Below are 21084 nucleotides of genomic sequence, written 5' to 3'. Positions count from 1 at the left end.
AGCTTTCCAGCTTCTGGAGAGAAGCTTTCCAGCTTCTGGAGAGAAGCTTTCCAGCTTCTGGAGAGAAGCTTTCCAGCTTCTGGAGAGAAGCTTTCCAGCTTCTGGAGAGAAGCTTTCCAGCTTCTGGAGAGAAGCTTTCCAGCTTCTGGAGAGAAGCTTTCCAGCTTCTGGAGAGAAGCTTTCCAGCTTCTGGAGAGAAGCTTTCCAGCTTCTGGAGAGAAGCTTTCCAGCTTCTGGAGAGAAGCTTTCCAGCTTCTGGAGAGAAGCTTTCCAGCTTCTGGAGAGAAGCTTTCCAGCTTCTGGAGAGAAGCTTTCCAGCTTCTGGAGAGAAGCTTTCCAGCTTCTGGAGAGAAGCTTTCCAGCTTCTGGAGAGAAGCTTTCCAGCTTCTGGAGAGAAGCTTTCCAGCTTCTGGAGAGAAGCTTTCCAGCTTCTGGAGAGAAGCTTTCCAGCTTCTGGAGAGAAGCTTTCCAGCTTCTGGAGAGAAACTTTCCAGCTTCTGGAGAGAAACTTTCCAGCTTCTGGAGAGAAGCTTTCCATCTTCTGGAGAGAAGCTTTCCAGCTTCTGGAGAGAAGCTTTCCAGCTTCTGGCGAGAAGCTTTCCAGCTTCTGGCGAGAAGCTTTCCAGCTTCTGGCGAGAAGCTTTTCAGCTTCTGGAGAGAAGCTTTCCAGCTTCTGGAGAGAAGCTTTCCAGCTTCTGGAGAGAAGCTTTCCAGCTTCTGGAGAGAAGCTTTCCAGCTTCTGGAGAGAAGCTTTCCAGCTTCTGGAGAGAAGCTTTCCAGCTTCTGGAGAGAAGCTTTCCAGCTTCTGGAGAGAAGCTTTCCAGCTTCTGGAGAGAAGCTTTCCAGCTTCTGGAGAGAAGCTTTCCAGCTTCTGGAGAGAAGCTTTCCAGCTTCTGGAGAGAAGCTTTCCAGCTTCTGGAGAGAAGCTTTCCAGCTTCTGGAGAGAAGCTTTCCAGCTTCTGGAGAGAAGCTTTCCAGCTTCTGGAGAGAAGCTTTCCAGCTTCTGGAGAGAAGCTTTCCAGCTTCTGGAGAGAAGCTTTCCAGCTTCTGGAGAGAAGCTTTCCAGCTTCTGGAGAGAAGCTTTCCAGCTTCTGGAGAGAAGCTTTCCAGCTTCTGGAGAGAAGCTTTCCAGCTTCTGGAGAGAAGCTTTCCAGCTTCTGGAGAGAAGCTTTCCAGCTTCTGGAGAGAAGCTTTCCAGCTTCTGGAGAGAAGCTTTCCAGCTTCTGGAGAGAAGCTTTCCAGCTTCTGGAGAGAAGCTTTCCCAGCTTCTGGAGAGAAGCTTTCCAGCTTCTGGAGAGAAGCTTTCCAGCTTCTGGAGAGAAGCTTTCCAGCTTCTGGAGAGAAGCTTTCCAGCTTCTGGAGAGAAACTTTCCAGCTTCTGGAGAGAAGCTTTCCATCTTCTGGAGAGAAGCTTTCCAGCTTCTGGCGAGAAGCTTTCCAGCTTCTGGCGAGAAGCTTTCCAGCTTCTGGCAAGAAGCTTTTCAGCTTCTGGCGAGAAGCTTTCCAGCTCTTGGAGAGAAGCTTTCCAGCTTCTGGAGAGAAGCTTTCCAGCTTCTGAAATGAAGCTTTCCAGCTTCTGGAGAGAAGCTTTCCAGCTTCTGAAATGAAGCTTTCCAGCTTCTGGCGAGATGCTTTCCAGCTTCTGTGGAGAAGCTTTCCAGCTTCTGTAGAGAAGCTTTCCAGCTTCTGGAGAGAAGCTTTCCAGCATCTGGAGATCAGCTTTCCAGTTTCTGCAGAGAAGCTTCCAAGCTTCTGGAAATAAGCTTCTAAGCTTCTGTTAAGAAATTCATCATCTCTCATCCGCGTCTCGCATCCATTGCAATGCATTGTTTGAAGTTTTTCAAGTAATTTAATTATTTCATGATAGCACTTTGATGCTTTCCCGCAGACTGCTTCACCACCATAAAACACACCCGAGAGCTGACATACTTCATGCAAAATTGACGAATTACCACCATTTTGCGAAGCAGGAAAAAGGACAGCATCTCTGATGAGTCAGCCATTTGGGCAACCATAGTCGCCACAAGCTTCCATTTTATCCCCACATCGTGCAAAAATTCCACTCGGTGGCAATTTGTGGGCGCTTTCGACGATACGTGCCAGAGAAATGGGAAAAGTTTTTTAATGAACTCAATTAAAAATTGATCTACCGGGCTCTAGTAGAAGCAGTAGTAGCAATTGTGTTCGTCTGGTGGCTAGCTAGCAGCTGTGACAAAGGACCTGGGACTTGTTTTTCGGTTTGTCAACGGTAGATGATACATTTAATTCGACGACGCAGAGTGGCAATTATTTTACTACAAATGTTTCGAGTCGGTTTCTGATGGAATAAGTTTCAATTTTTAGATTGAGTGCCATTTCGAGCAAATATCAAATCGAAAACCCCTTTTGGAATCCCTCCAGGATTTTCCCATAGAATTTTCTCAGGATAACCCTTTGGAATCCAATCATTTCAGTATTCTCTTCGGAACCTTCACATCGATTTATCTCAAGATTCCCTATCGGAATTTGATTAGGATTCAGGAATTTGTGATTCCTCTTCGAAATCCTCTCAGACTTCCCCTTCGGAATCCTTTCAAAATTCCCTTTCGTAATTCGCTCAGGATTATCCTTTGGAATTCTGTCTTGATTTTTCTTCGGAATCCTTTTCCCTTCTGAATTTTCTCAGAATTCCCCTTCGGAATATTCTCAGGATTCCTCTTATGAATCCTCTCGAGATTTCTCTCAGAAATCCTCTCAGGATTCCTCTTGGGAATCCTCTCACGATTCCTTATAGGAATCCTTTTAGGGTTCTATTTTCCTCTCAGGAATTCACGTATCGCATCCTCTTAGTATTCTTCTTATGAATACTTTCAGGATTCCTCTTAGGAATCCTCTCAGGATTCTTCTTCGGAATCTTCTCAGGATTCCTCTTAGGAATCCTCTCAGGATTCCTCTTTGGAATCCTCTTATGGTTTCCTCTATGAATTCCTATTTGTAATCCACTCAGAAATCCTCACAGAATTCCTCTTAGAAGTCCTCTTAGTGATCCTTGCAGGATTCCTTTAAGGGTTCTTCACAGGATTCCTCTTTGGAGTCCTCTCAGGATTCTTCGTTGGACATTTCTTAGGAATCCTCTCAGGATTTCTTTTGTGAATCCCTTTAAATTTCCTCAGGATTCCTCACAAAGTTTCTCTTAGCAATTCTCTCAGGATTCCTCTTAGGAATCCTCCCAGGATTTCTCTTAGGAATTCTCCCAGGATTCCCAAGTAACATTGGTAGATAATCAACAGCTTATTCAGCTAAAATATTGTTTATACAGCCTTTTTTCAGCTGAATAAACTGTTATTCAGCTACAAGAAGTTTGTCGGGCGCACTTATATATAAACAAACTCAGATGACTTGTCCTATTTAAAATCAAGTAATAAATGGAAAGTCTCAATTTACAAAAAAAGGAAAATAATTTAAATCAGTTTTTCAATACAAATATTTCTAAATTATTTTTTTGTCATTAAAATTATTTATTATTTTGTTTGTTATTGAAAACTTTTGGCATTATTTTTCAATCAAATTAAACAAAAAGAAATCAGGAGACAAGTGAAATTCTCATTTCTTAAAACTCATCAGCAGATTTTCATAAAACTATTCCCAGTTCTTAGATAAATGTCTTCCATTCAGGTACACACATTTCAAATTGACGCTCGACCACAAGATTTATCCCTGAAAATGTAGTCTTCTATCCAATAAAACGACCACATTCACGCCCAAAACGCTTCAGCTGCCCTCTAGACATGGAAATGAAAACTATCATCACAACGAAATTGCACACCACTTCGCTTTCAGATGAAAATCGACAACTGCAGTGACAGCTGGCTGGCAAAGCGAAACACAGCTGTGAACATTTGTTCCACCGCCCGCCGGTGGTTATTGAGAGCTTTCGTCGTCACCGAACCGACCTCGATATGTCTCGATTTCACCGAACGCGTGTAGGGAAAAATGTTGATACTATCGATACCAGCACACTACCGAAATTGAATTCACTCGAAATGGAGTCGAAACTTGTGGCCGGAGGCGAATTTTCACGGAAAATTACCATACAAGAACCGAGTTTGCCGGGGGGAGGGGGAGGAAATTACATTCGCTGGTCCCGGTGAAAAATGATACCGGCTAGAAACCACATTTCGGAATCCATTAGGTCCAGGGTATCGTATCGTTTGTTCTTTTGAGAGCGAGCAACAGCTGGAAATGCTTCCCAGTAGGTGATATCGCATTTGCTGCGAAATGGCTCAAAGAGTTTTGGTGAAATAGAATACTGTTAGGTTTTGCGTTGGCCGATGATGGAATGCTTTTTTGGGATCTTCCTGGAATCTCTTCAGAATCTGATGACTTTGTTTTCGAGAGACGTATAATAAAGCTGACTAGGAAATCTTTTATTAAATATAAAATGAAATCCTGGAAGGATTCCGAAAGACAATCCTAATAGAATTTCGAAGGGAATCCTGAGAAGATTTTGAAAAGGAATCTTAAGAAGATTCCTAAGTGGAACCCTGAGAGGAATCCTGACAAGATTCCTATGAGGAATTTGGAGAGGATTCTTCTTCTTTCCGGCGTTACGTCCCAACTGGGACAAAGCCTGCTCTTCTCAGCTTAGTGTTCTTATGAGCACTTCCACAGTTATCAACTGACAGCTTTCTTTGCCGATTGACCATTTTTGCATGTGTATATCGTGTGGCAGGTACGAAGATACTCTATGCCCTGGGAATCGAGAAAATTTCCTTTACGAAAAGATCCTCGACCAGCGGGATTCGAACCCACGACCCTCAGCGTGGTCATGCTGAATAGCTGCACGTTTACCGCTACGGCTATCTGGGCCCTGGAGAGGATTCTTAGGAGGAAATTTGAAAGGATTCCTAAGAGGAATCCTGAGAGGGTTCCTAAGAGGAAGCCTATGCAGAGTCCTAAACGGATTTATACAGCCATTCCATGAAAAACCGATCTAGAGGGTCACCGAATTCCGTGAAAATTTGCTATTTTGTTCCTTATCCAAAATAAGGATACACGTGTTTTTGAATTTTTTTATTAGGGTGACCATTTCCAAAATAGAGTGACCAGAAAAATCGCGATTTTGCTTAATTTTTAATTTTAAAAAACATTATAACTTTTGAACCGTTCGATCGATTTTCAATCTTTTTGGAATAAATGAAAGCTAAAGATTTTGATTTTTTTGGAAAAATATAAAACTTCACAAAAATTATTTTTTTACATGAAAAAAATCAATAATTTCCGTTTTTTTCGTGTTTTTAAGGCCTCTGGACCAAAGGGGCTATTGCTTTTCTTATTTTTTCTTGAAAGTTCAGAAAATTTTACGTTTACTGTAAAATTTTCAGCAATGTATGTTTTTTAGTTTTTGAGATATATATATTTTTTAAATAAAAAATCAGTCATTTTTCATCGGCACACGCTGTAGGTCTTAGCGCATTAGATTTTTTATTTTTCAAAAAATCATAAATTTTGAACAGGTAAACCGATTTTCAATCTTTTTTTTATGTAATGAAAGCTTCAGATTTTAACTTTTCAGACAAAATTTGAAAAACTAAAATATCTGAAAAAAAATTTCATGAACACATATAAAAATTTCATTTATTTTAATGTAAAAAAATATTTTTTCAAAGTTTTTTATGTTTTTCAAAAAAGTTGAAATCGAGCGGTTCCACGCGAAATCGTCCATAAAATTCTGAAATCTGACATGTACCATTCCGATTTGGATGAAACTGCGCAGATGTATTAAGTATATGAGACGAAAATTATCTCATATAATTGGGGATCGTTTAGAATCGAGAGTAACTTCTGATAAGGGCGTATGTATTTTCGGCACCACCATTTAAAAAAAATTGTACCTCGGAAACCGTTTGTTACAGAGAAATAGTGTCTGAGGAGGGATGGTAGACAATCAAATAGGCTTTGTAAAAAAAATATACACTGAAAAAAAATACTTTTATTTTCATGATAATTTCTGAAAAAAAAACTTTTATTTTCATGATTAAAGAAAAAGTAGATGGGATATTAATGTGGGAAGAGATTAACGTAACATTAATGATGGAGCATCTGGAATAATGCAAGAAACGGGCGTATTTTCTTAAGTTTTATGATATTAATATAATTCAATCCCAAACATCTTGAAGCGGTTACTTATAGGAAGATCATTGATATTAGAATTTTGAATTGTTTTTGGATAAAGAATCATATTGCAGCATCAAAACGCCTTTTCTATAACGAGAAATTGAATTTTCAGAAATACACCAAAAGTTGCCCTTAGAAAAACTTTTTTATTTTAAATTGCTCCATGTTGAAACTGCCCTTTAAACATGGGATATTAATGTGGAAAGAGATAAACGTAACATTGTTGGTGGAGCATCTGGAATAACTTATGAAACGGGCGTATTTTCTTAAGTTTTATGATATTAATATAATTGAATTCTAAATATGGGGTCATGCACAAATTACGTCACGCTCCAAGGGGGGGAGGGGGTCAAGCCAAGCGTGACAATCCTTACAAAATTTTCGGAGGACTCATACAAAAAGTGTGACAAAGGGGGGGGAGGGGATCGAAAAAGTTGAAATTTAGCGTGACATAATTTGTGTACCATCCCTATCTAGAAAACGGCTAGTTTTAGGAAGATCATTGTTATTAGCATTTTGAATTGTTTATGGATGAAGAATCATATTACAGCATCAAAACGTCTTTTTTACGGCCAGAAATTGAATTTTCAGAAATACACCAAAAGTTGCTCTTAGAAAAACTTTTTTATTTTAGATTGCACCATGTTGAAACTGTGCTTAAAACATCTGGTTTTACATTGAAATTTTACAGAAAAAATTTGAAAAAAATCGAAGATACCTATTTATTGCAATTTGTGTTTTAAGGTTTAATAAGTTTTTTTCATGAAAATAAGAGTATTTTTTTTTCAGTGTATAGTTTTTTTTACAAAGCCTATTTGATTGTCTACCATCCCTCCTCAGACACTTTTTCTCTGTAACAAACGGTTTCCGAGGTACATTTTTTTTAAATGGTGATGCTAAAAATACTTACGCCCTTATCAGAAGTTACTCTTGATTTTAAATGGTCTCTCCACCAGTGGAAAAAACTTATTCTATTATATCGAAACTATGTGCAAAATTCCATTTGAATCCAAGGTAGTCGAGTTTCATCGTTAACCGATTTGGCGTGGAACCGTTCAATCTTAAGCTATCATTCCATAAAAAGATTGGAAATTATTGATTTTTTTCATGTAAAAAAATAATTTTTGTGAAGTTTCATATTTTTTCTGAAAAGTTAAAATCTTTAGCTTTCATTTCGTCTAAAAAGATTGAAAATCGGTCGAACGGTTCAAAAGTTAATTTTTTTAAATAAAAATTAAGCAAAACTGCTATTTTTCTGGTCACCCTCTTTCGGAAATGGTCACCCTAATAAAAAAAATAAAAAAACACGTGTATCCTTATTTTGGATATGGAACAAAATAGCAAATTTTCACGGAATTCGGTGACCCACTAGATCGGTTTTTCATGGAATGGCTGTATAAGAATAATCTGGAGAGAATTCCTGAGAGTAATCCCAAGAGGCATCCTGAGAGGATTCCTAAGAGGAAGCCTATGCAGCGTCCTCAAAAGATTTTTAAGAAGAATCTTGAGAGAATTCCTGAGAAGAATTCTGAGAAGATTCCTACGATTTCTCTTATGAATCCTCTTAGGTTTCCTCTTAGGAATCCTCTCATGATTCCTCTCATGGTTCGTCAGTGGTTCATAAGTGAGTGTCCAGAGGTTTTCGGGGCGTATCAATGGTAACCCTTGGGAATCCTGAAGTGTACACTGAAGTTTCCAAAGATTTCCCAGAAATTACTAAAAGATTCTCAGGGCCTAGTAGATGTTTGCAAAGCTTCCTTATGGTTTTCATTGGATTTCTGTGAGTTTCCTGGATTTCCAAACGGGATTTTAAACTATCACAAAAGTCCAAAAGTGCTTTCCAAAAATGCTTGCATCAAGCAAGATTTTTTTAGGAAGTTTTCAGATGCTCATAAGGAGATCACAGAGGTTTTCCAGCGTTGCAAAATGACTTCCAACAGTTTCAAAGTTGATAAGAAAAGCTTTGTAGGGGGAACTCCTGATAACATCTTAAAACATCTTCGGTAACTTAGAGAATCTCTATGAACACTATCGAAGTTCTTTGAGATTGTGTAGAAACCTTTAATATTTTTTTTTTGAAAGCCCTCGATAGAAATTTATAAACCAATAGGAAAGATCTGTAATCTTACTGGGTCCTCTTTCAGAATTCTTTAAAGGCTCTAAAAGAGGCCTACCCAACCCTTTTGTCTCTTTTTCGACATAAATTGCTGGTGCGTTAGCAAGAATTGACCGATATAAACAAAAATAGTCTCAAATGAAAGCTTGGTAGTAAATCTGTCTAATCCATGCTGAAAATTTTAAATTTAATTCAAACTCTTCGCTAGCGATGCAAGCAAAGGTAAAAATCAGTCCGGCCTGCGAGCCGAATCATTTTTTGGATTTAATTGCACCGGTAGCAAAGAGGTTGATATAAATTTGATATTTGCAGCATGGATTAGACAGATACATATACTACCAAGCTTTCATTGGAGACTAATTTTGTTCAAATCGGTCTACTCTTGCGAACGCACCAACCATTTATTAGCTTAGCTTAGCTTAGCTTAGACTGACTACACATATCAATGGTTGCTATTCCGTGATTGACCGAAGTCAGTGAAAATGCACAAAGAATCAACTAGAAGTTCGGCTGGGATTGGCCATAATCTTCTTCAGTGTGCATAATTCAGTGCCTCTATTTATACATGGTCAATAACGGTGCCGGCCACATCCTTGCAGTCAGGTGGGATTGGGGGAAGGAATGTTAGTGTGTAACCTTTGCTTTTTGGAGACCGTGTTTGCCTCTGCATCTCCACAAAGGTTACTGGGAGGGATATTTGTTAATGGGAAGGATCGTTGGGTCACAGGATTCACTTTGATAAGCGATTAGACCATGATAAATAATTATTTGTGAGATATAAACATGCTTATATGTAAATATAATATTTTTGTTTGATATGAACAATATCTATGTAGAGAAAATTATGCCGACACTTGAGGTGACGAACCTTTCAAAGTTTGTTGAATAAAGTTAACCTTTCGCAAGTCTACACTTTTAGTGTCCAACCATTCAAATTTTTTTTTAATTACAAAAATAAAGTAAAAAGAAGAAGGTGTTCTGAAAAAAAAAGACATAAATAATTTATGAATCAGAGTTTATGTTTACTCACAGTGACGAACCATTCATAGTTTGTTGAAAAATCACATCTACGTCTCACCGTTGTAACCGTTGTATTTTATAGATTAGAAATAGTAGCATGAAACGAGCTCACCAATTGATCCGTCATCCTTGAACAGCAACAATCCACTTTCAGCTTCAACCGTTTGTTCGGCTATACAAAAGCACTCAGAGAAAGTAAGCGCGCGACCCGAGAGAAAAAACAACTGACGACTGCTCGGGCTTTCTTGACGCACTGCCCAGGAGCAAGCGTCAACGTCGAAAGATCAAAAAGGACTAATCGAACGCGGCACTTTTTCACTTTACCGCCCCCGCTGGAGCAAACTTCAAGGTCGAAGGATCAAACACAACTCTCTTGCGAACGCACCAACCATTTATGTAGAAAAAGAGCAAAAAAGGTTGGGCAGGCCTGCTCCAAAATCCCTAAAAATGTTCGGCACTTTTAGACATTATATTTGATTTATTATTATTGATAGAGCATCTATTTGGCTGCCCCTTGAAATCTTTTTAAGGAGTCCAGTGGAAACCCTTGGGAATGCTTTGCAAATCCACAAACACGCTTTGAAACCCTCTGGCTTTCTTTTGAGAACACTTAAAACCCATTCGGTATATTATCCAAACCCTTCTTCAACGGTCCAAATGTTCTCATTTAACGAACGGTTGGCTGAAATATCGCCTTAGAAAATTTCTGATTTTAGGATGCCTGGAAATTCGATTGGTAGAATTCCTATTGAACAGCATTTTCAGCCTAGTCAGTTATTGAAGCGGGATAAAAGATTTCACACAGTTCCTCCAATAATGAGACCTGAAAACCTCCCCATGTATTCTTTCAATTTGATCGCTTTTAAGACACAATGCTTTAGTGTTGCAGAGATGCTTCCAATTGCTTTTTGAACTGATTCAGGGATACTGTCAAGATATTTTCTTTTTTTTTAATCTAACCTATTTCTTGTAATATCCTGAAGATATTTCTTCTGCTGCTGGTAAGTTTCGCGAGATTGTACCATAAATTGTGCATCGAAAATTGTTCCATCGATTCTGGTGATATTTCTGGGATTTTTGTCTGGCTATTATTTTGGTAATTTTAGTTCGATTCTACCATAAGTTATGCATGAATTTCATAAAATATTCTTTCATCAATCTATTTCCTGATGTATTTCTCTGGAAAATACATAAACGGATTTTATCAAATGCTTTTCCAGGGATATCTCTGAGAAAAACACGAAATTTTTTTTTCAGGGTTTTCTTATGGAATTTCTCCGTAACATACCATCTAGGTTATTTTTTAATGAACATCAATAATCTAAGATCACCAAAATTCTTAAGAGATATAGATAACGGATTTGTCTGGAAACTCTTCCAAATTTATAACAATGAATTCCACATAAGCTTTTCTTGGAACCCCTTTCCAGTATAATTTGGAAGAATTCCTCCAGAATTTCATCTGAAGATTTTTACATAAATTTTCTGAAGAGAAGCTTTCCAGCTTCTGCGAGAGAAGTTTTTTTACAGTTTCTTCGAGAGAAGATTTCCAGCTTCTGCGAGAGAAGCTTTCCAGCTTCTGGAGGAAAGCTTTCCAGCTACTGGAAAAAAGCTTCCCATCTTCTGGAGAGAAGCTTTCCAGACACGTTTCCCAGCTTCTTCGAGAGAAGCTTTCCAGCTTCTGGAGAGAAGCTTTCCAGCTTCTGGAGAGAAGCTTTCCAGCTTCTGGAGAGAAGCTTTCCAGCTTCTGGAGAGAAGCTTTCCAGCTTCTGGAGAGAAGCTTTCCAGCTTCTGGAGAGAAGCTTTCCAGCTTCTGGAGAGAAGCTTTCCAGCTTCTGGAGAGAAGCTTTCCAGCTTCTGGAGAGAAGCTTTCCAGCTTCTGGAGAGAAGCTGTCCAGCTACTGGAGAGAAGCTTTCCAGCTTCTGGAGAGAAGCTTTCCAGCTTCTGGAGAGAAGCTTTCCAGCTTCTGGAGAGAAGCTTTCCAGCTTCTGGAGAGAAGCTTTCCAGCTTCTGGAGAGAAGCTTTCCAGCTTCTGGAGAGAAGCTTTCCAGCTTCTGGAGAGAAGCTTTCCAGCTTCTGGAGAGAAGCTTTCCAGCTTCTGGAGAGAAGCTTTCCAGCTTCTGGAGAGAAGCTTTCCAGCTTCTGGAGAGAAGCTTTCCAGCTTCTGGAGAGAAGCTTTCCAGCTTCTGGAGAGAAGCTTTCCAGCTTCTGGAGAGAAGCTTTCCAGCTTCTGGAGAGAAGCTTTCCAGCTTCTGGAGAGAAGCTTTCCAGCTTCTGGAGAGAAGCTTTCCAGCTTCTGGAGAGAAGCTTTCCAGCTTCTGGAGAGAAGCTTTCCAGCTTCTGGAGAGAAGCTTTCCAACTTCTGGAGAGAAGCTTTCCAGCTTCTGGAGAGAAGCTTTCCAGCTTCTGGAGAGAAGCTTTCCAGCTTCTGGAGAGAAGCTTTCCAGCTTCTGGAGAGAAGCTTTCCAGCTTCTGGAGAGAAGCTTTCCAGCTTCTGGAGAGAAGCTTTCCAGCTTCTGGAGAGAAGCTTTCCAGCTTCTGGAGAGAAGCTTTCCAGCTTCTGGAGAGAAGCTTTCCAGCTTCTGGAGAGAAGCTTTCCATCTTCTGGAGAGAAGCTTTCCAGCTTCTGGAGAGAAGCTTTCCAGCTTCTGGAGAGAAGCTTTCCAGCTTCTGGAGAGAAGCTTTCCAGCTTCTGGAGAGAAGCTTTCCAGCTTCTGGAGAGAAGCTTTCCAGCCTCTGGAGAGATGCTTTCCATCTTCTGGAGAGAAGCTTTCCAGCTTCTGGAGGGAAGCTTTCCAGCTTCTGGAGAGAAGTTTTCTTACAGCTTCTTCGAGAGAAGATTTCCAGCTTCTGCGAGAGAAGCTTTCCAGCTTCTGGAGAGAAGCTATCCAGCTTATGTAGAGAAGTTTTTTTACAGCTTCTTCGAGAGAAGATTTCCAGCTTCTGCGAGAGAAGCTTTCCAGCTTCTGGAGGAAAGCTTTCCAGCTACTGGAAAAAAGCTTCCCATCTTATGGAGAGAAGCTTTCCAGACACGTTTCCCAGCTTCTTCGAGAGAAGCTTTCCAGCTTCTGGAGAGAAGCTTTCCAGCTTCTGGAGAGAAGTTTTTTTACAGCTTCTTCGAAAAAAAATTTCCAGCTTCTGCGAGAGAAGCTTTCCAGCTTCTGGAGAGAAGCTTTCCAGCTTCTGGTGAGAAGCTATCCAGCTTATGTAGAGAAGTTTTTTTACAGCTTCTTCGAGAGAAGATTTCCAGCTTCTGCGAGAGAAGCTTTCCAGCTTCTGGAGGAAAGCTTTCCAGCTACTGGAAAAAAGCTTCCCATCTTCTGGAGAGAAGCTTTCCAGACACGTTTCCCAGCTTCTTCGAGAGAAGCTTTCCAGCTTCTGGAGAGAAGCTTTCCAGCTTCTGGAGAGAAGCTTTCCAGCTTCTGGAGAGAAGCTTTCCAGCTTCTGGAGAGAAGCTTTCCATCTTCTGGAGAGAAGCTGTCCAGCTACTGGAGAGAAGCTTTCCAGCTTCTGGAAAAAAGCTTCCCAACTTTTTGAGAAAAGCTTTCCAGCTTCTGAAGAGAAGCTTTCCATCTTCTGGAGAGAAGCTGTCCAGCTACTGGAGAGAAGCTTTCCAACTTCTGGAGAGAAGCTTTCCAGCTTCCGGAGAGAAGCTTTCCAGCTTCTGGAGAGAAGCTTTCCATCTTCTGGAGAGAAGCTTTCCAGCTTCTGGAGAGAAGCTTTCCAGCTTCTGGAGTGAAGCTTTCCAGCTTCTGGAGAGAAGCTTTCCAGCTTCTAGAGAGAAGCTTTCCAGCTTCTGGAGAGAAGTTTTTTTACAGCTTCTTCGAAAAAAAATTTCCAGCTTCTGCGAGAGAAGCTTTCCAGCTTCTGGAGAGAAGCTTTCCAGCTTCTGGTGAGAAGCTATCAAGCTTATGTAGAGAAGTTTTTTTACAGCTTCTTCGAGAGAAGATTTCCAGCTTCTGCGAGAGAAGCTTTCCAGCTTCTGGAGGAAAGCTTTCCAGCTACTGGAAAAAAGCTTCCCATTTTCTGGACAGAAGCTTTCCAGACACGTTTCCCAGCTTCTTCGAGAGAAGCTTTCCAGCTTCTGGAGAGAAGCTTTCCAGCTTCTGGAGAGAAGCTTTCCATCTTCTGGAGAGAAGCTGTCCAGCTACTGGAGAGAAGCTTTCCAGCTTCTGGAAAAAAGCTTCCCAACTTTTTGAGAAAAGCTTTCCAGCTTCTGAAGAGAAGCTTTCCATCTTCTGGAGAGAAGCTGTCCAGCTACTGGAGAGAAGCTTTCCAACTTCTGGAGAGAAGCTTTCCAGCTTCCGGAGAGAAGCTTTCCAGCTTCTGGAGAGAAGCTTTCCATCTTCTGGAGAGAAGCTTTCCAGCTTCTGGAGAGAAGCTTTCCAGCTTCTGGAGAGAAGCTTTCCAGCTTCTGGAGAGAAGCTTTCCAGCTTCTAGAGAGAAGCTTTCCAGCTTCTGCGAGAAGCTTTCCATCTTCTGGAGAGAAGCTTTCCAGCTTCTGGAGAGAAGCTTTCCATCTTCTGGAGAGAAGCTTTCCAGCTTCTGGAGGGAAGCTTTCAAGCTTCTGGAGAGAAGTTTTTTTACAGCTTCTTCGAGAGAAGATTTCCAGCTTCTGGAGTGAAGCTTTCCAGCTTCTGGAGAGAAGCTTTCCAGCTTCTGGAGAGAAGCTTTCCAGCTTCTGGAGAGAAGCTTTCCAGCTTCTGGAGAGAAGCTTTCCAGATTCTGGAGAGAAGCTTTCCAGCTTCTGGAGAGAAGCTTTCCAGCTTCTGGAGAGAAGCTTTCCAGCTTCTGGAGAGAAGCTTTCCAGCTTCTGGAGAGAAGCTTTCCAGCTTCTCTTCTGGAGAGAAGCTTTCCAGCTTCTGGAGAGAAGCTTTCCAGCTTCTGGAGAGAAGCTTTCCAGCTTCTGGAGAGAAGCTTTCCAGCTTCTGGAGAGAAGCTTTCCAGCTTCTGGAGAGAAGCTTTCCAGCTTCTGGAGAGAAGCTTTCCAGCTTCTGGAGAGAAGCTTTCCAGCTTCTGGAGAGAAGCTTTCCAGCTTCTGGAGAGAAGCTTTCCAGCTTCTGGAGAGAAGCTTTCCAACTTCTGGAGAGAAGCTTTCCAGCTTCCGGAGAGAAGTATTTTTACAGCTTCTTCGAGAGAAGATTTCCAGCTTCTGCGAGAGAAGCTATCCAGCTTATGGAGAGAAGCTTTCCAGCTTCTGGAGGGAAGCTTTCCAGCTACTGGAAAAAAGCTTCCCATCTTCTGGAGAGAAGCTTTCCAGCTTCGGCGAGACACGTTTCCCAGCTTCTTCGAGAGAAGATTTCCAGCTTCTGGAGAGAAGCTTTCCAGCTTCTTGAGGGAAGCTTTCCAGCTACTGGAAAAAAGCTTCCCAACCTCTGGAGAGAAGCTTTCCAGCTTCTGCGAATCACGTTTCCCAGCTTCTTCGAGAGAAGCTTTCCAGCTTCTGGAGAGAAGCTTTCCAGCTTCTGGAGAGAAGCTTTGCAGCTTCTGGAGAGAAGCTTTCCAGCTTCTGGAGAGAAGCTTTCCAGCTTCTGGAGGGAAGCTTACCAGCTACTGGAAAAAAGCTTCTCATCTTCTGGAGAGAAGCTTTCCAGCTTCTGCGAGACACGTTTCCCAGCTTCTTCGAGAGAAGCTTTCCAGCTTCTGGAGAGAAGCTTTCCAGCTTCTGGAGAGAAGCTTTGCAGCTTCTGGAGAGAAGCTTTCCAGCTTCTGGAGAGAAGCTTTCCAGCTTCTGGAGGGAAGCTTTCCAGCTACTGGAAAAAAGCTTCCCATCTTCTGGAGAGAAGCTTTCCAGCTTCTGCGAGACACGTTTCCCAGCTTCTTCGAGAGAAGCTTTCCAGCCACTGGAGAGAAGCTTTTCAGCTTCTGGCGAGCAGCTTTTTAGCTTCTTAAGAGCAGCTTTCCAGCTTCTGAACAGAAACTTCCTAACTACTGGATAGAAACTTCCCAGCTTCTTTGAGAGAAGCTTTCCAGCTTCTGGAGAGAAGCTTCCCAGCTTCTGGAGAGAAGCTTTCCAGCTTCTGGAGAGAAGCTTCCCAGTTTCTGAAGAGAAGCTACCCAGCTTTTGGAGAGAAAATTCTCAGCTTCAGAGAAACTTCTTAGCTTCTGGGTAGAAGTTTTCCAGCTTTTGGGGAGAAGCTTTCCAGCATCTGGAGTGGACTGGCCCTTAAACAAAAAAGTTGTAAAATTCAACGGGGCACCCCCTTGATATGTGCCTTAGGGTAAGAAAAAAGCTCTCTCAAAATTTCAACTCATTTGGTTTCTCCCCCAGCTGGCGCATTCAATTCAAAGTTTGTATGGAATATTCGTCTCAAATATATTGAAAATTGACCCTATGTCACTGTTTCGTCTCGTACACTAGTTAATCGCGTTCAATTGAGCCCACAATGACAAATTCACTAGTTGATACGCTAATGAACATAGTTGCCGAAGGTTGTATCTGGATTTAAGCTCATTTTCATTAAGCTTTCAGTTGTTGAAAGTTAGGCTTAGATCAGCACTCCCGTACAATCACATATATGCATGTCCCTTGTATCGCAGCTCGCCCAGCGTCATAGGTGGCTATGATGCGCTTAGTGGCTACCACCCAGCTAAGTTGAAGGAATACTATGCAATATTGCAAATCTACTTCAGATAGTTGAAACACCAACTTTATCAATTTTAATCATCATACAATCTTCTACAATATTGTTTGCTATAGTATCAAGTAGTGTTTTTGACATTCTGGGTTCAATTGAACGCGATCAACAATTTAACTGATTCAAACAGGAGATGATGTGCTGTTTCCTATATGTTGGAGCTGAAAATCCCATATTAACTTAAATTCAATTGCGCCAGCTCACGGAACGACCAAATGAGCTGAAACTTTCAGGAAGTCTTCCTCTAACCCTAAAGAATAATCCTGGCGGGTGCCCCGTGGAATTATACAACTTTATTTTTCTCCCATACTAAGGTGGGCCAGTCTAATCTGGAGAGAAGCTCCCCAACTTTAACTTAAGGTGAAGATGAATCGAAGCCAAAATTCACATTTTCAAGAGCACGGATCTGGGGAACCAAACACCCGTTCGAACTGAAAACCTTATCGATTGGTCACCACCAGCTAGTGACCAATCAATTAAGTTTTCAGCTTAAACGAATGTTTAGTTCGCCAGATCCGTGCTTTTGAAAATTTGAAGTTTGGCTTCGTTTCATCTTCACCTTAAATTCTCTATTTTTTTCTTTTCTGAAACCCTCTCTGAATTTCTTTCAAAATGCTCATCTGATTTCTCTCGAAATTTTCTCCAGATTTCTCTCGAAATCCTTAAAATATTTTTCTTCGATTTTTTAAGTAATTTTTCAAAAATTCTTTCAATTTTTGTTCTGAAATCCTTTTATTATACAATCATCTGGATAGAAACCTGGGTGAACAATCTTAACTGTCTCTGTACAAAAAAACTCACATTCGTTATATTGGTTCGACTATCACAAAGCATAAATAATTTCCAAGCATGCTAATCATATTTCACGCTGAAATCGCACTGCAGTATTTGCTCTCTCTCTCTCTCTATACCAAAGAATGCAATCCAACAGAAACGAATAATTATCATAACAATCACCATTTGTTGGCTCAAGCCGTCATCGCCCAGATCCACTTCCATTGCTGTCTGTTTACAATTATTCCCTGCCTCTTGAACTTGCTTCTTTCCCATTCTTCATAGCTGGATGTAAACTCTCAGTTCTCGTCTCACAGTCGATTGCGATTGGACGTTGTTTTCCCGAAACCGAGCGAGGAAAACAGCGAATTAAAATTTTCCTCGCTTCCATGCATTTTAATTAAAATTTTCCCCCATTCAAGGGAGCCGGATTTAAATGCCATAGTGACGGTCATCATCGCTTTTCGACTCGAGGATGCCAGATTAGTCTAAGCCCTGAAAGATGCACTTTAGCCATTGCCAGGGCTGGTAGACTGAAACAAGACCTAAAACCAGACTAAAGAAGATCCAAAATGAAACTTGCGTTGAGAAGAGACCCGCTACCAGCCCTGCATTCTCAAAGCCACAACCGAACCGTCCGGCTCGAAATTGCTAATTTGCCTGCAATTAGTTCCATCAAACATGCAACCGACTAATTTCATTAGCCAACCACAAAATTTCACGCTCAAACTCCCTCTCTCTCTATCTGAACGATAAAATTCACTTACCTGTAGCAAACTACCGGAGCACATTTTCTTCAGAAGGCCTGCCACCGGACGACCCCCTCATCATCGCCTGGATTGCTGCAATTTGCTTCCTTTCTTCGTCGTCTTCTTCGTCGAGTACCAAATATCACAATCACAAAGCCCTGCCTAATACTACACAGAAAATTGAGCAATTTGACTACACTCCGCGCCGAAAACTCCTCTTCACCATTACCCGCACAATTTTACACGGTTGTCGTCCTTTTGATAGCGATCACGATGAATTTTTCAACACTTCCCCACTAAATTATGTACCGTCGTGAGCTTCAGCTGGCGTCGGTTGCGTCTGCTTCCGCACAACAAACACGATTCAATTATCATTAACACACCTTTTTTTTCTTCTTCTTTTGCTTTGAGAGCGACCCAAATTCGAAGCGTAAACATATACAACACTGACCGGGTTTTTCCCGGATCGATCGATTGAATGGCCACGGCCTCACGTTAGGTTAATCAATTTTCCCGGTCATTCATATTTCATAGCGATGACCCTTTTTTGCGATGGAACTTTTCCGAACTCATGATAAGTCGATTTTCTTCACATAGTTTTTATATTTGAGCACACATAAGGATCCGCCGAATTAAGCGGATGAGATGTTCCAAACAGCATTGACATCAAACTGAAAGAAGAAAAATAATAATTATTACAAATAGATAAAAATTTAATACATTTTTGATTCTCGAAAATAAAAACACATAAAACAACTAAATTTTTCAAGAAAACTTCACCGAATTTCATGAGATTTTAAAGAAATTTTGAAAGCATCCAAATTTACACCGGTATTTTTAAATCTGATGCGATTTTTTGAACAAATCCTGAAAGAATTTCGGATGGAATCTTGACAGGATTTTTGAAGGAATCGAATCCTGAAATGGTTTCAAAAGGATTTCGGAAAGGATTTCCGAAGGAATCCTGATAGGATTTCGGAGAGGATTTCCGAAGGAATCCTAAGAGGATTTCCGGAGGAATCCTGAGAGGATTTCTGGAAGAATCCTGAGAGTATTTCCGAAGGAATCCTGAGAGGATTTCCGAAGGAATCCTGAGAGGATTTCCGAAGGAATCCCGATAGGATTTCCGAAGAAATCCCGAGAGGAAGGAATCCGTGGAGGATTTCCGAAGGAATCCGGGGAAGATTTCCGAAGGAATCGGGGGAGGATTTCCGAAAGAATCCGAAGAGGATTTCTGGAGGAATCCTGAGAGGATTTCCGAAGGAATTCTGAGAGGATTTTCGGGGAATCCTGAGAAGATTTCCGAATGAAGCTTGAAAGGATTTTCGAAGAAATCTCGAGAGGATTTCCAAAGGAATCCGGGGAGGATTTCCGAAAGAATCCGGGGAGGATTTCCGAAGGAATTCGAAGAGGATTTCCAAACGAATCCTGAGAGAATTTCCTAAGGACCCGAGAAGATTTCCGAAGGAATCTTTAGAGGTTTTCTGAAGGTCAATCCGAAGGAATTCTAAGAGGATTCCCAAAGTAGTTCTGAGAGGATTCCCAAAGGAATTCTTAGAGGATTCCAAATGGCAATCCTGAGAGGATTCCAAATGGGAATCCTGAGAGGATTCAGCATTGGAATCTTTAGAGGATTTTGAATGGAAATCTTGAGAGAATTCCGAATAGAAATCCTGAAAGGATTCCGAATAGAAATTCTGAGGATTCCGAATGGAAGTTCTGAGGATTCCGAATGGAAATTCTGAGAGGATTGCGAATGGGAATCCTGAAAGGAAACCCATTGAAAGAAACTTGAATAAGATTCTTGAAAGGATTTCGATTCTGAGAGGAATCCGTATGGGAATCCTGAGAGGATTACCAGAAACATTCTGAAAGGATTTCCGGAGAAGATATGAGTGGATTTCCAAAGGAATTCTGATAGAATTTCTAGAGGAATCATGAGAATCAGAGAAAATCCTGACAGAAAAGAATTACGGAGGAGTTAACTATCGGAGCGGTCGTTTCAGGCGCCAATAGAGCCTTTAATGATTTAAGAGGAATTTGAAAAGCAGGCTCTATTAGCAGCCTAAAAACATGCTTAATCCGCCAGGAAATTTTGCAGGAAATCTTCCAATGATTCCAGGAACGTCTCAAGTGCATTCTCCTGTTATTCCTTCAGAGATTTCTCCAGAAATTGTTTCAGAGATTCAACTAGGAAAACTGTATAGGGATTCTTGCAAAGATGTTTCTAAGCCCGACTAAGGGTACATAACAAAATTATATCAGCATATGTTATTATGTTATAATTTTTTTTCGAACATAGGTTGTTACAAACTTGATGCAGGATGTTGTTAAAATAACTAAAATTATAACAAAAAGTGCATGAATAGTAACATAAACATAACAAAATGTGTTTTAATTCTATCAAAAACATATCAAACCAAGTTATAATGTTTGATACAAAGTATCAAAATTATAATACTGTTCGATATACGATAATATTGTATATTATAGAAATGCATAACTATCTATTTATTTTGTTATAAAGTTGTTAAACATGAACAAAAAAAAAATATCTTAAAGGGAAATAAAACACATTATGTTATATTTCTGTTTTATTATGTTCTATGGATAACGGAGCCTAACAAAATTATATGATAATATGATATGCATATCATATTCTGATAAAAATTTATTATATTTTTGTTACAAGCCTCTAGTCGGGAGTCTTCAAGGATTGTGCTACTTTTCCCCGAATGTCGTTTCCCCGAACGTCAGTTCCCCGAATGACCTGTTTCCCCGAATGCCCTATCCCCGAATGCCCTTTCCCCGAATAACTCGTTTCTCCGAAAAGTGGAACAGTTCATAAGGCGCAATGATAGTTTTCTGTGGCAGGATGGTGAATTAGAAGGAACGATAAGCAATCAAAAGAAGGAGGTATTTGGTCGTTCCCGGCTATACACATGTTGTCAAAAATACTGAGGATGGTAAAACTCGTAAGAACCACTAATCAAATAAAGAAAAGTGCATATTAGATGGGTGGTAGGTCATTTGGCATAAAGTCGTTTAGCATAAAGCATTTTGGCATACAGTCGTTTGGCATAATGGTCATTTGGCATAAAGCCGTTTGGCATAATGGTCGTTTGGCAAAATAGTCGTTTGGCATAATGAGTCTAAACCCAAGATTTTTATTAGATGACTTGTTTTGAAGTCAATTGACACAAAATGATACTTTATTCCACAATCATATGCTCTTGAATAAACTAAAGCATATTAGGGAAGTTATTGCCAATAGTATTTTATTTTTTATCCGGAAATTACCCTTCATTCAGATATTAATTCTTCTTTTGAGTTTCGCTATTGGAATAAATTTTTGCACTGAAGATTTTGATATATTTCGCAAAAAAATACCCTTCTTTCAAACGTTCTCTGTTTTTTCTAAATATGATGTAACCATAATTATGGGTATAAAAACCGATTAAAAATTTAGATAAAGTACGCCTTCTCTTAAACATAGGCTGTTCTATAAAGCTATATTTTTTAAATATTTTATTGTTTTCAACTGACAAAAGGGCGGCATTCGATAACATTGGTCTGCTGAAGTTATCAGCGAAAAGAGCCATCGATAGCTGTAGTTGCTTCGTTGGGTTG

The 21084-nt window shown here is 40.4% G+C and overlaps 1 protein-coding gene across 1 annotated transcript in view; it reads right to left on the bottom strand.

Annotated features, from left to right (window-relative positions):
* The window catches only part of LOC5578809 (eye-specific diacylglycerol kinase), a 691896-nt gene that overhangs the window by 516860 nt on the left and 153952 nt on the right, over positions 1 to 21084 (bottom strand). Inside the window, 1 exon segment of the mRNA XM_021839032.1 lies at positions 17473 to 18125. The gene's annotated coding sequence lies outside the window, so the exon portion shown is untranslated.

Source organism: Aedes aegypti, chromosome 1 (assembly GCF_002204515.2).
Source record: "Aedes aegypti strain LVP_AGWG chromosome 1, AaegL5.0 Primary Assembly, whole genome shotgun sequence".
Classification (NCBI taxonomy): domain Eukaryota; kingdom Metazoa; phylum Arthropoda; class Insecta; order Diptera; family Culicidae; genus Aedes; species Aedes aegypti.
The sequence above is the reverse complement of the archived record's forward strand: the minus strand, read 5'-3'. Positions and strand labels throughout refer to the sequence as shown.